The sequence below is a fragment of the Anguilla anguilla genome, chromosome 7 (assembly GCF_013347855.1).
Source record: "Anguilla anguilla isolate fAngAng1 chromosome 7, fAngAng1.pri, whole genome shotgun sequence".
NCBI lineage: Eukaryota > Metazoa > Chordata > Actinopteri > Anguilliformes > Anguillidae > Anguilla > Anguilla anguilla.
Window position 1 is genome coordinate 5074416 of NC_049207.1, and position 12011 is coordinate 5086426.

The following is a 12011-nucleotide window of genomic DNA, read 5'->3' on the forward strand; positions in this document are numbered from 1 at the left end:
CACGCATAACTTATTGGGCTTAGATTTGAAACTTCATGCGGTGGCCAGTCTCCATCCCTCAGTCAATGCAGCACTGAGATAGGGACCTGAGGAAGAAATTTTAGTTTAAAAAGCTTCCTGTCCATGCGTGCCTGTGTATGAGAGATGTTTTAGCAAGTTCACCTGCAAAGCATTAGAAGATAGCCTGATGTTAGACTCACAGGATGTTCTTTGTGACATATTGTCAAAATGTTTCGTGAGGATGTCAGAGGACTGGGGTTTGGGTGAAATGTTGTAATGTAGAACAATTATCCAAAATAGATCACTTTATTTTTTGTAAATCATGGTTGGAAATAACCTAACCTTGTCATTTCACCAAAACAAGGCAGTCCTATTTACTGTGAGTGACTTCCAAAAAACTAATATATTGTCAGATTTTTAAGTCCAGTATTGTATTTAATATAGCTTAATTGTCCTGTGATAATGCTATCTATTATGATCCATAGAATATTGAACATCTAGCCATGGATTGTCCTTTACTGGTGGGAGTCAAGGGAGAAATACAAGTTTTAATCACCCCAATCACTTAAAACGGAGTGTTTTTTTTTTTTTGGAGCACTGAAGCAGGAAGGTCCTCTAGTAAAGCTCTAAAATTAAATTACATCTGAAGCCTTGAAACTGGTGGTCCTTCTGGTCCCCTGGTCCTGATAAGACAGGCATTTAAATAACACAGGAAATGGTCTTGAGGCCAGCAAGGACGAGGGGAAAAAAATTAACCGGTCGAGGAGCGTGTCAACTCTGATCACAAGACTGGAACGTGGAGGGGTGGAAGGTGACAGCCGTGGCAAATGCAAAAAGGGCAAACGTCAGTAAAGGGAAATGGAAAAATAGCAAGAGCACTCAGCCTGTGAGGAGGAAAGAGTTGATAATAAATTTGAGAAAAGTTGTCAAAAGGATGGGACTCAGCCAATTCCATTTATAGTGTGTTTGTAGCCCTTACACAGGTGGGTACGGTGGTGAGTAGGATTTCAGGCCAGGAACAAAGATCCCAGGACTTCCTGGTCCTGCCTAAAATTCATGATTGGGAATTCAGGATTTTTCGTTACAGCTTCACACACACATACAAACAAACCAATACAATCCCTTAAGCTGAAGCACAGCTTTTATTTAAAATGAGTTTTCTTTCGCATGTTGTCTCTGTAATGCACAGTTTCTTGTGAGAGCTGCAAGCAGCCGTAGTGAATAAATAAAGTCTGCAAAAGCTCCTGCTCACTGTGCATAATAGTAAGTCTTCCAGCGACTAGAAAGAGTGATTACCTGGAGGAGGGAGAAGTATGGACAAAGAGAGAGAGAGATAGAGATAGAGGTGACTGCAGTATATTACTTTTTTATGTTGCCAACAGCGATCACCTTGGGTCAGCCGTTCTAAGAGATGGCTAGAGTGCTGAAAGGGTATTCTCCATCTGTGGACAAACCATTACCGAAATATGGTCGCCTCAGTGGATGTGCTGTATTCACCTAGATGAAGTTTGTGAAAAGACAAATCTGTGGCTACGATCACACTAGAACGGTCCTTTTCCATCTGTGATTTTCAGCATTGTGCATTTCACCATTTTGTTTACTGTAAACATGGCCATTTTTGTGACGAGGGGGACAACCCATTAATTTGCTGTAACGTAAATACTCAGTTTTGCTAAAGGTGTGGATGGCAGGTGTGGATGGCGTGGACGGCAGAAGAACAACACCAACCGAGAGTTTGGCAAAGCAGTGCTTCTGTACTGTGCGAAATATGTCATCAATGCCTCGATTTTGCAGGCGTAAACATGACAGACATCATTGTATTTGGTCCCAGAGGGGATTTACAAAGATGTACAAACCGCTAATTTCCATGTTTGTGTATTCCATTTTAAGCTCTGTAAACTGTAAAAAGAGCCAGTAACCTTGACGCACTCTTAGCGGTAATGCATGTAGAACAGGGCCTCTCAGATATTGATGTACCGCTGAGAGCCGCTCAGATGCAAAATGGCGGTTATTCTGTCCTGCTGGAGTGTGTGCCCACTATCATATCGGCCCTTCTGCTCTATCACACGAGTGTGTTCTGATGGTCCGGTAATGGCTCGCCCGTTCTCGTTAGCCTTACGCGGCTGCTCTTTGTATGGCGTTTTGTGCTGGCTAAGCATTGTGGGAGAAACGTTGGCGCTTTTCAGTCGATGGTGCTGAAATAGCGTGCCAGTGGTGGAATTAGAGTAAGAAGATTGGTCCTAACAGTGCACCAGCCATCAGTGGTGTATGATGATGTGCAGTGTCCACATTTGAAAAACCACTTGATGTGGGCATTTAATCTCATCACTGAGGCCCCTCCCTTGAGTGTCACTGGTCTACTCGTTGAGGGGACTTTGTCAAGTGAGCAGCTGAACATCAGATGTTGAGTCAGGGTTGGGGGGCAGGATTGGATTGTGTTGCCCCAGACAAACTGGTTAGACTGTCATTGACCAATTTTAATGCCTGTCCTCTGCTAAAAATGGTACCCACAATGAAAGAAGTTTGTAAAAATCCATTTTTATGATATTGACATTTTGGATGGTTGTAATTATGCTTAATGGCAATCTGTGTGGTGAACTTGTCCGGTATGGAGAAGTGTTGGATCAACATCCGAGATGTAAATTGTACCCAGGGTTGGCATCGTGTATGTACGCCTGTCTCAGCGAGGTGTGATAAGAGTTGGAGCCCTGGGTTCAAATGAATTAGGAAGCGATTGCTACGTGGAGGAGGACCACCTTGTACCACTTGTACGCGGCTAGCTAGCTTCCCTAGCTAGCGAAGGAAGCGTGTTGGATGCTCTTAAAAGTCATTCAGCCGCATCTTGTCCATAAATAACAGGCCGAGAGAGATGACATCGGCCTGCTTGTCAGTCTGTTTAGCCTTCAACCCACACAGTAAAGCCAGAGGGAGAATAACGATCGCGGGACCCTTCTCTTCACACGTGATATATTTCTATCGTGAAACTTTAGGTGGTGTACATGAGAGGATTTATGTGACATTGTTGGGTGCAGTCAACAGTGGTTTACTACCTAACAGACCTTTCACTCCATATACTACAATGCCCGTGACATCATTGTTTGTGTAATAAAAGACCTTTACCTGTATGACTCCTGCAGTTAAACACTGGCCACACACTCTGAATAAAGCATGTGTGTGGTGCTGTTGGGTCATGATTGCGTTGCGCATCTTACCCAGGATTTGGACCTTGGGCCCTCTTACGAGCTTGCTTTCCTAATCTTTGCTCTGCACATTTTTGGAATGCAAAACCCAATTTCTAAACCTAGCTTCCTCCTGTTACACATCCCAAATATTTGTATCTTAGATGCAGGTGCAGCCTTCTTGGGCCTGCATGCATAGACTGGCAGAACGTTTCCAGGCAGCATAATTGCACATGGGGAGCACTGGGTAAACTTGGTGCGGTATCTGCTAGTAATTTACCTATTGAAGTAGAGCGAGGCTATTTTAGTTTCGCTAGGACTGTGCTGTACAAAGCAATGCCCTACATCATTAACTTGTCAAGATATGACTATGGCATCTGAAATGCGGATTGTCAGTGTACAGTAGCTGATCGTATTAAACCAACTACTGAATCCCAACCTGGTCTCTCATGAGAGAGACAGCATATAGATGTATCTGCATTTAATTATATTTTGCTATCTTATCTGGGAGACTTAGGCTATACCATTTTTTCAGCAGGGGTAGGATGTACTATGCTGGTGGGGACTAGGGGATGGGATATGATTTCCTGTATTGGGTGTGTTCATGTACTTGGGGAGTGCTACATTAAAATTCAAGGTGGAGAAGTCTTCTTACTCAGCCAACGGTTTGATGTGCTTGTTTTATTTATAATCCGGATTGACAAGAGCCTTGGGGTGATAGAGGGGAGCAAAAAAAAAAAAAAAAAAATGAAAAGAGAACCTCCAGACTGTCCCTTTGTTTCCGTCCAGCTGTGTCCGCACGCTGTGATACTGTATAACTGGTATCCACAGCGCGCGCGCGTCATAGGGCCTAATTACGGCTGTCCCGCGTGGAGAGGCGCCGTGCGCGTGCTGTCCGATCGGGGCTAGTGAAGACGCGGAAGTCTCTCTCCGGCCGGCGGCCGCTCACTCGTCTGATATTAATGCGACGGTTTGCATTAATATCTCTCCGTAGGCAGCTGGAGTGTTGGATGGGAGAGCAGTCAGTAATGCCTACTGGAAAAATAAGAGGCTTACAGTAAATACTAAATTACTCGGGGGTAAGCTTTTTAAAAAAATTCGTACCGAACGGACAGATCGCTATTGGTAACAGAAAATAGCATCGATATTTTTCTTCCTTGTTTCAGTTTCGCGCTTAATCCGAATTCATTTTCCCGAAACAGTCCACCTGGCGATCGCACTTCCTGTGGGAGGACAGCGTAGCGGGTAAATGATGATCTCGGTGCCCGCGTAAGCCTTCTGATAGGCTGAAATGCGCAAAGCTGGCCTTGCACAGCAATTACTCGTGCAATTCAGTAAACGTCTTTGCATTCATAAGTACACCCTAACATGATCATTTTATGAACGCCCGTAAATCGGGTTTAGTCTGCACCGTGTTATGAGGATGAAGACAGGATTGGACTCTCATTTAGCCCTCTGCAGCATCCACCGTCATAATTGAAAGAAGAAAAATTGGAACTGGACCAGGATACGTGGAATAGCAGCATTGCACCAAGGCATGTGTGGTGTCTAGGGAAGCCACTGAAATCTTTGTAACGAAGCGCTGGCATTTACCTTTAAAAAACAATTACTTCCGAAGCCGGTTGTTTGCCCTTTTCAGCGTTAGCTGCGGAGGATGATTATTCCCTTATTGTTAAAAAGGCTGACACAAATGTGACTTTGAGTAAAAACATCAGATTGATCCTGTCAACCTTTATTCACCCAGGTAGGTCAGCTGTGCACTAAATTCTCTTTTGCTGACCTAAAGAAATGGCAAAGAAGCAAATTTTATAAGAAAGGAGAAACTTTCCATGTACAGCCAAATTTACAAAACAAATGGTTTTGAAAGATTGGGGATAAAATTAATCCAATCAGAGAATGGCTTGACATTGCAAAGGTCAGTTATCAGTGGTTGACCCTGGAGATGTATTTTGAACTGGCCCCTTTGGAGCCTGTATGCAAACTCGGTCACAAGGGATAAGATTTAATTACATCATTTCTGAGTTTTTGACGGTCCATTGTGCTGTGCAGAGTGGAAGGGGTCTTGCATTGCCTTTCTGTATACTGTTACTGATTGCCTGGTTTTTCTCCTGAGGTTACAGTGCAATTAGAGGGGGCGCCTATTAGGGTAGAGAGAATTGTTATTGTAGATCGGGTGAAGGACATAGGCCTACTCTGTTTGACCTTGTGTGTCTGCTGCTTACATCAATAGCCCTTTATAAATGGTAACAACATTTTTAAACTGGGAAACACCAAACACCAAGCTGGCTGCTGCAAGTTAATGCTGCAAGTTAATTCTTTGTTGAAAACCATTGAGAGGTAAGGACAGAAAAAATCTTTAATTTCAACAATGCACTATAAAATACATAATAGATTCAACACAGATTTTACAGATAATTTTATTACTTGATTAAAAGGTTTCTTCTGACAGGCGTCATTTGGGAAACTGGGACGAGCGTCTGGGGATTCTGCAATATTCATGGGTCCGATATTTTATGGTCGAAAAGAGAAAGAAGACCAAAATTGGGTTTGTGTTCAAATAAAAAAAAGATTATATTAAAGTCATTAAAGGAGGTGCTGCCCTAAGAGTTTAGTTGTAAGGAATCTCAGTGAAGGCTTGACACTCATTGTAGAAAATGTATTGTTTTTTTCCAGGGTGCTAGTAGTTCAGTGTACCTGTTTCTAACCCCAGTGGGCAGGAGCCTGGTTATCTGGATCAGTTGCCAGGAAACGTGTTGCAGGCACAGCCAGCTCTTGGTTTGTTGCGTTTGGCACATTCTTTAGCATCTGGTTGGGAAAAGAGGAGCCTGGTTCTGTTTAGTCCTTTCTGATGTTACAGTGATCTTTTCCCTCAGGTCAGCCGTGTAGCTTGGTTTGTATGTGAATCGATCTGGCACAGTGACATCACCCCACAATCCCTGCCCCCCATCCCCAGAGACACGATAGAAGGACTATTCCCTTCAGGAGGGAAGTGTCTTTAACAGTGACGTATCGAGTCTCGTCAGGCAGTGGGTGTGAACCCCCCCCCCCCCCCCCCCTTAGACCACATGACTACATGTGTCAGCTTGATAGGAAAGGACTGGGAGTGGCATTGCACTGGACCACATTTCTCAATCCACTTTAATCAAATGAAACAAATCACTTTACTAAACCAGGACTCTGGTGGCTGACAGTACTGTATGACCAGCTTGTAGTGCAGCAGTGGCAAAAAAATATATAAAATAAAATAAAATAAATGAATCGAGTTCCAGAATCAAGATTCCAGATTTTTGTTTTTGCTCTTGATGCTGCTCCCTGGTCTGTGCCGCTGGGTATAATTAATGCAGGAGCGCATGCTGTGGGGGGGCCTGCATGCGCTGTAGGGGGCCTGCGCATGCTGGGGGGTGGGGGGGGGGGGGGGGGGTAGCGCGTGCTTGGGGCCTGCAGGAGCTCAGGCTCTCCATGCACAGCTAAGGCTGAGACAGGGAGAGGAGGGGAGGGGGGGGGGGGGGGGGGAGGGGGGGGGGGGGAGGATGAGAGGCTCGCTGTGGTGGAAAACTCAGCACTTTAGAACTCCAGCGCCTGCCGTCGCCTCATTGGCTGGGCCGTTGCCGGGTTATCCGTGGTCAGGTCACCATGCCGGGTCAAGGCGACCATGCTGGTGAAAAAGCAGAACACAGAGGAGGCTGGAGGTGGCAGAATTGAGACTGGTCGAGGTGCTCTGTGATTGGGTGAAGGTGTCATTTTTTTCCCGCAGCTCATGTTAACCGTGTTCTCCTCATTCACGTACGGTACGGCTACGTATTGTAAATAAAATGCAACATTCAAGCAAGCACACTGAGCACAGGCAAAAACAAGTCATCAAGCAGTCCAAACGAAGTGGCATATTTGAAATAATAATGCTCTTATATGAAATAAAATATGAAAATAACTGACTTTAGCAATAAATAGAAATTAATGAATGCAATTATGAATGCATAAATGTTGAAAACATACTCAAATTTTTTTCTCTCTCAATAATTCATTTAATTTTAAATGCCAGTTTTAAGCCTCCAGTGCGTTTTGTGGGAAAAGCCGTTTAAAGAGCAAAGCCACATGCATTTCAAACGTATGTATGTGTGCTTTTGTTCGGCCCACATACACTCTTTATTCAGCCTGGAAATGTGCGGTGCAGTGTAGACACTGTTCTACTTACCTCCCTGCCACCTCTGCCTCGTCTCCTGTGATCTGTTCGCTATGGAAACGGGTCCTCTGATGTTCCGGCGCTACGTTTTGGGGGGGACGCGTGTTTTTGTACCGTGTTAATCCATCACGACAATGCAGTGACTCACCCTCACATCTGCTCCAAGAAAAGAGTGGTGACACACTCCTCCAGCAAGAAGGAGCTGGCGTCATACGTCCAGAGAATAAATTACCTTCCACACCGGCTCTGCTTAAGTGTTGCTGTGTTTGAACCTAAATGATCACACTTTGAAAGGTGAGCACAGAGCGATTGGATTTAAATTGTTAAAGGTACCCTGTACTGGGATGGGACCTCATGTCTTTAATAAGTGAAACCTTTACCCCTTCACTATGCAGAATTGGCAAATTCAGAACAAACAAAAAAAACGAACAGACTTAACAACTGCGTGATTGTTATTTGCACCTTGTTAACAGCCAGTAACGTGAGTCACTGCAGCCAGGGCGATTCTCTCTCTCTCTCTCTCTCTCTCTCTCTCTCTCTCTCTCTCTCTCTCCCTCTCAAAGTGCTGAGGAGCTAATCGCCGCTGAAGCTTATGCTTTTTTCCCTCTAATCTCGCCTGGGCTACCATGGCAACAGGGACGCGCTGGCTGAGGCGATGCTCTGCCACGCTGCGTGGGTCTCGGTGGCGGTGTTGGCGTTGTCGCTTACTCTGTAGCAGACACGTGCAGTCAGACCCCCCCAGAGACCCCCCCCGGGGGTCAGGTGGATGAACAAACACATCCGTACTTCATTAGTCCCCAATCCGATGAGCTCACCCTTTATGGGAACACTTACACCCTCTCTCTCTCTTTCTCTATCTCTCTCTCTCTCTCTCTCTCTCATTTATATTCTTAAATGGGCAGCGCAAATAATTGCTGACATCATAACAATAGACGAGCTTCAGAGAGGGCAACGTTGCTATGACTCTGGTTTTTTTTTTTGTTGCCAGTACACACTGTAGGATATCAGGTTATCAGCTACAGAACATGTCTCGAGAGTGCAGTGTCATTTGAGAGCAGCTGTATCGACCTTTTTCAGAAAGGGCAGCGTTTGCAACGGTTGTGCTCTTGACAGTGAACGTTCCCTCTGGAGAACCTTCCCTCCCGGTCGCCCGTGGCGATTGCAGAACAGCACCGCCTCCCCTTGGGTGTCGCACGGGGGAACACTCTGATCATCAAAAAGTGTGAGATCATCAATGTGGCACTCACGAGAACAGTGCTGTCACATACAAGATGTCCTGAAACTCCAGAAAAAAAAGAAGAAAAAAAATCTAACAACCGCAAGTTGAACTGAGCCCTACTCGTGCTTGCTGTGTTATCGGTTGTGGCAATCACAGTGGTATTTTGCATCCCTTGCGGTTTGTAATACGCGCTAATGCGAGTGACATCGCTTCGTGATCCTGACGCTCGCATCTGCGGGGAAAAAGCTCGCTGCTTCAGCGCTTCTTATGTCGGCTTTGCTAAATGTGCAAATTATGGCTGCGATGGTCCCAGCGTCCTTTGCAACGTGCTGCTTCTTGTGCCGGTTGGGTACGCCTTTGTAGCTCGTGTAGACGGCAAAGCATCGTTTGCCTCTGTTCTGGAAATGCAGTGCATCCAGTGGGAGGGTGAACAGGGGGGCTTTTGCAGATAATTGCATGCTGTGGGCCGGGTACCCATGGTAACCCCAGCCCTAAAGCTTTGTCACCTGTCTTCTCTGTTGCATATTGAAACACGGTGAGAAGAAAGGCCCTCCAAGGGAAGTGTCATGACTCACGCTGCGTGTACATGGATCTTACCCTCCACTTGCTCATGCACAATTCCCCCCCCCCCCCCCCCACACACACCACCCCCCCCCCAATGTACCGAGCGTCTATTCTCATCTCCAGGCATTTCCTTCATAAAATCCCTTCTGTGCTGCCCATCTTGTCACTTTAGTCTGCTCACAGGTCTGATTTAATGGGGTGGGTATGTGGGTGGGTGGGAGGGTAGATTGGGGGCGGAGTAAGCAATCTACTATCGGCAGAGGCAGAGAGTTCAGGCTTAAGGATTACAGATGAACGACCCAAAAAATCAGGGATTAGTTTTAGAAGAACATCCAGTTCCTGTTGTTTGACTGGGGTTGGTAGGCTACTGTCGCATGCTTTCAGCTGTCCAAACTGCGCCACCTGTTTTACATCCCAGCTTGGTGTCTGAAAAGCATGAATAACTGATCTTTATGGATGAGAACTGAATTGTTCCATTTTGTGGGTTATTACCTGAGTCGGTCTGTGTTTGGCGCACACCATTCAAGGCTTAGCTCTGTGTGTAAAATCGGACATCTGACTTGAAGTTAGCTGGTTCAGCCCCCATCTAAGTGCTGTTAATGCAACCTTTAGCACGGTACTCCACCTCCCTTGCGTCAGTAAATATCGTACCGTTTATGCTAATGCGTAATATGACAATGACATGCCACCCCGGAGAGGAGTGTCGACTCACCGATGAGACCAATAAAACTTGTGCAGATTTCAAATGGCTGAATGTTGCTGCAGGGTGATGCACAATCTATTTCCCCCTTGCCTGTGGGGGAAAGGTTTCACCCACCTGCAAGAGGTGAAGTGATCTGGTGCAGGAAAATACTTATGCTAATAATGACTTTGTTATCTTGAAGTTTTGTCCCAGCTAACAACTCTGTGCTTTGGAGGTGACGTTAAGTCCATGTTAGGGTGAAATTATCGCGTTCCCTTGCATTCATAATGAGATGGCACAGGGTAATGCCCTAATCAGACAGACGCAGGTGCAGATCTTGAGCACGCATGACTTGCATGACATGCTTGGATGTCACAACAACCAGATTTAACCTACAGGTAAAAATAAAAAATCCCTTTAATCATTTCTGCCAATTAGTTCTCATTCATCCATTCAGGAGGGTAATTAGGGGATAAAAAAGACAAGTTCAAAGAGACTGTTTGAAACTGTCTCCCGCTAGGTGAGATTACTGTACTGTATAAACTCAGGGTTGGAAGTGAGGGTAGAGCTAAACTCTCATTAACTTAGACAATGGACCAGCCGTATATTCTGCATGTGATTATTATGGCTTAGATGAACGGGCAAAAATCAAGATGACATTAGCCTATTATATTCAGTTGTTGTTTACTGCAAAAAACATTGAGTTGCTCTTCATATTAAGTGTGCAGTGAGGCCAGTGTAAATTCACAGTGAATTCTCAGTAAAAAATGTGTAGCTTCTATGTCAGTGCATGTACTTTTGAAGGGTTTGGGTTTAAGTTTATAGGTAAGGGGTCCAGATGGATTTAGATAACTGAACTGAATTTACTTGTGTATCACATTATCAATTTTATGGTGGGTTTTTGTAACTAGAAGTTGTTATTATTTACTGACATACTTTTTAGTTATATTTAAATGACTGATATTGTATTGTATTGTATTCTATGTAATACGTATTGACGAGCAAACGCGTGTCATGTGATTTTGTTTACCAGAACATTTTACGTGGGGATGCAAGATATTGGATAGGATATGCATGAGCATACACAGATGGCTTTTAGTATCTCATTCATTATGCTTACAATAAAAAGAAAATAAATTATTTCATGGAATTAATAGATTGTCATATTTCCGTAAATAGTGCATTCCGTGAATATTTCATATTTTGACAGGCATGATTATTAGAAATAGAATGCTTTATTATTACTTGTGGGGTATTTCATGATTTCTTCCCCTGGATTTGTCTCTCTACATTCAGTGTATTCTCCCATCCAATATGTATACTTATAAGCAGGTTCCATTGCACTGTGAAAATGAAATTACTGCAACTGGTCTCTTCACTTGACGCATGGACAGCTACCATAATTAAGCCTGCTAGATTTGTATAATCATGTTTACAGCGTCTTAAGAAAAGAACATCCTCTTTAAAAAGCAGCAGAATGAAAATAGCAAAAAATGACATTACTTTCATTTAGATGTCACAACAGGCAGCTTTTCGCTGGGGGGGGGGGGGGGGGGGGGGCTCACTTAATACATCTAATACATTTGCAAAGCAATGCTATCACTAGTACTACCCAGTAAAATTTCTGTGTTAGTTCAACTCTAACAGTTTATGTGTTTCCAACAGTGTAATCATGTGTAAATGTGCAGCAAAATGAGTGAAATGTGCATCCGAGTTGACTTAACCAGTATCATTTTATTGTGTACTGCTGCTAAGCATTTTAAAGACATGCCCCATAGAGGAATTCTACTGCACGGGTGACACTGCAGCCAGCCTAATTTGCAGGTACCTTTGTCTGCAAAATAGTGAATATTTTGTCCATAGTGCATACTGAGACTGTTTCATGATTTTTGCAAATTTACTTATGATGGCCAGTATTTAATCGCCAAATTTATATAGGCTAAAATTATTATTATTATTATTATTATTATTATTATTATTAATAATATTAGTAGTAATTGAGTATTAGTAGTAGAAGTATCTCTGTGAAATGGGCCTTTCAATGCACCTAGGGATGAATTATGCAAGAATATAAAACCAATATCAATTGTTTGGTTGGGCACAGTAGCAATTAAACATCTGAGTGCACTGGCTCCTGACTTGGCTCTCATTTGAATTGCTGATGTGTTGTGATGCTGGTTTGTCTGA

The 12011-nt window shown here is 44.0% G+C and overlaps 1 protein-coding gene across 3 annotated transcripts in view; it reads left to right on the plus strand.

Annotated features, from left to right (window-relative positions):
* The window catches only part of mapk8ip2 (mitogen-activated protein kinase 8 interacting protein 2), a 40893-nt gene that overhangs the window by 1270 nt on the left and 27612 nt on the right, over nt 1-12011 (plus strand). The window lies entirely within an intron of this gene.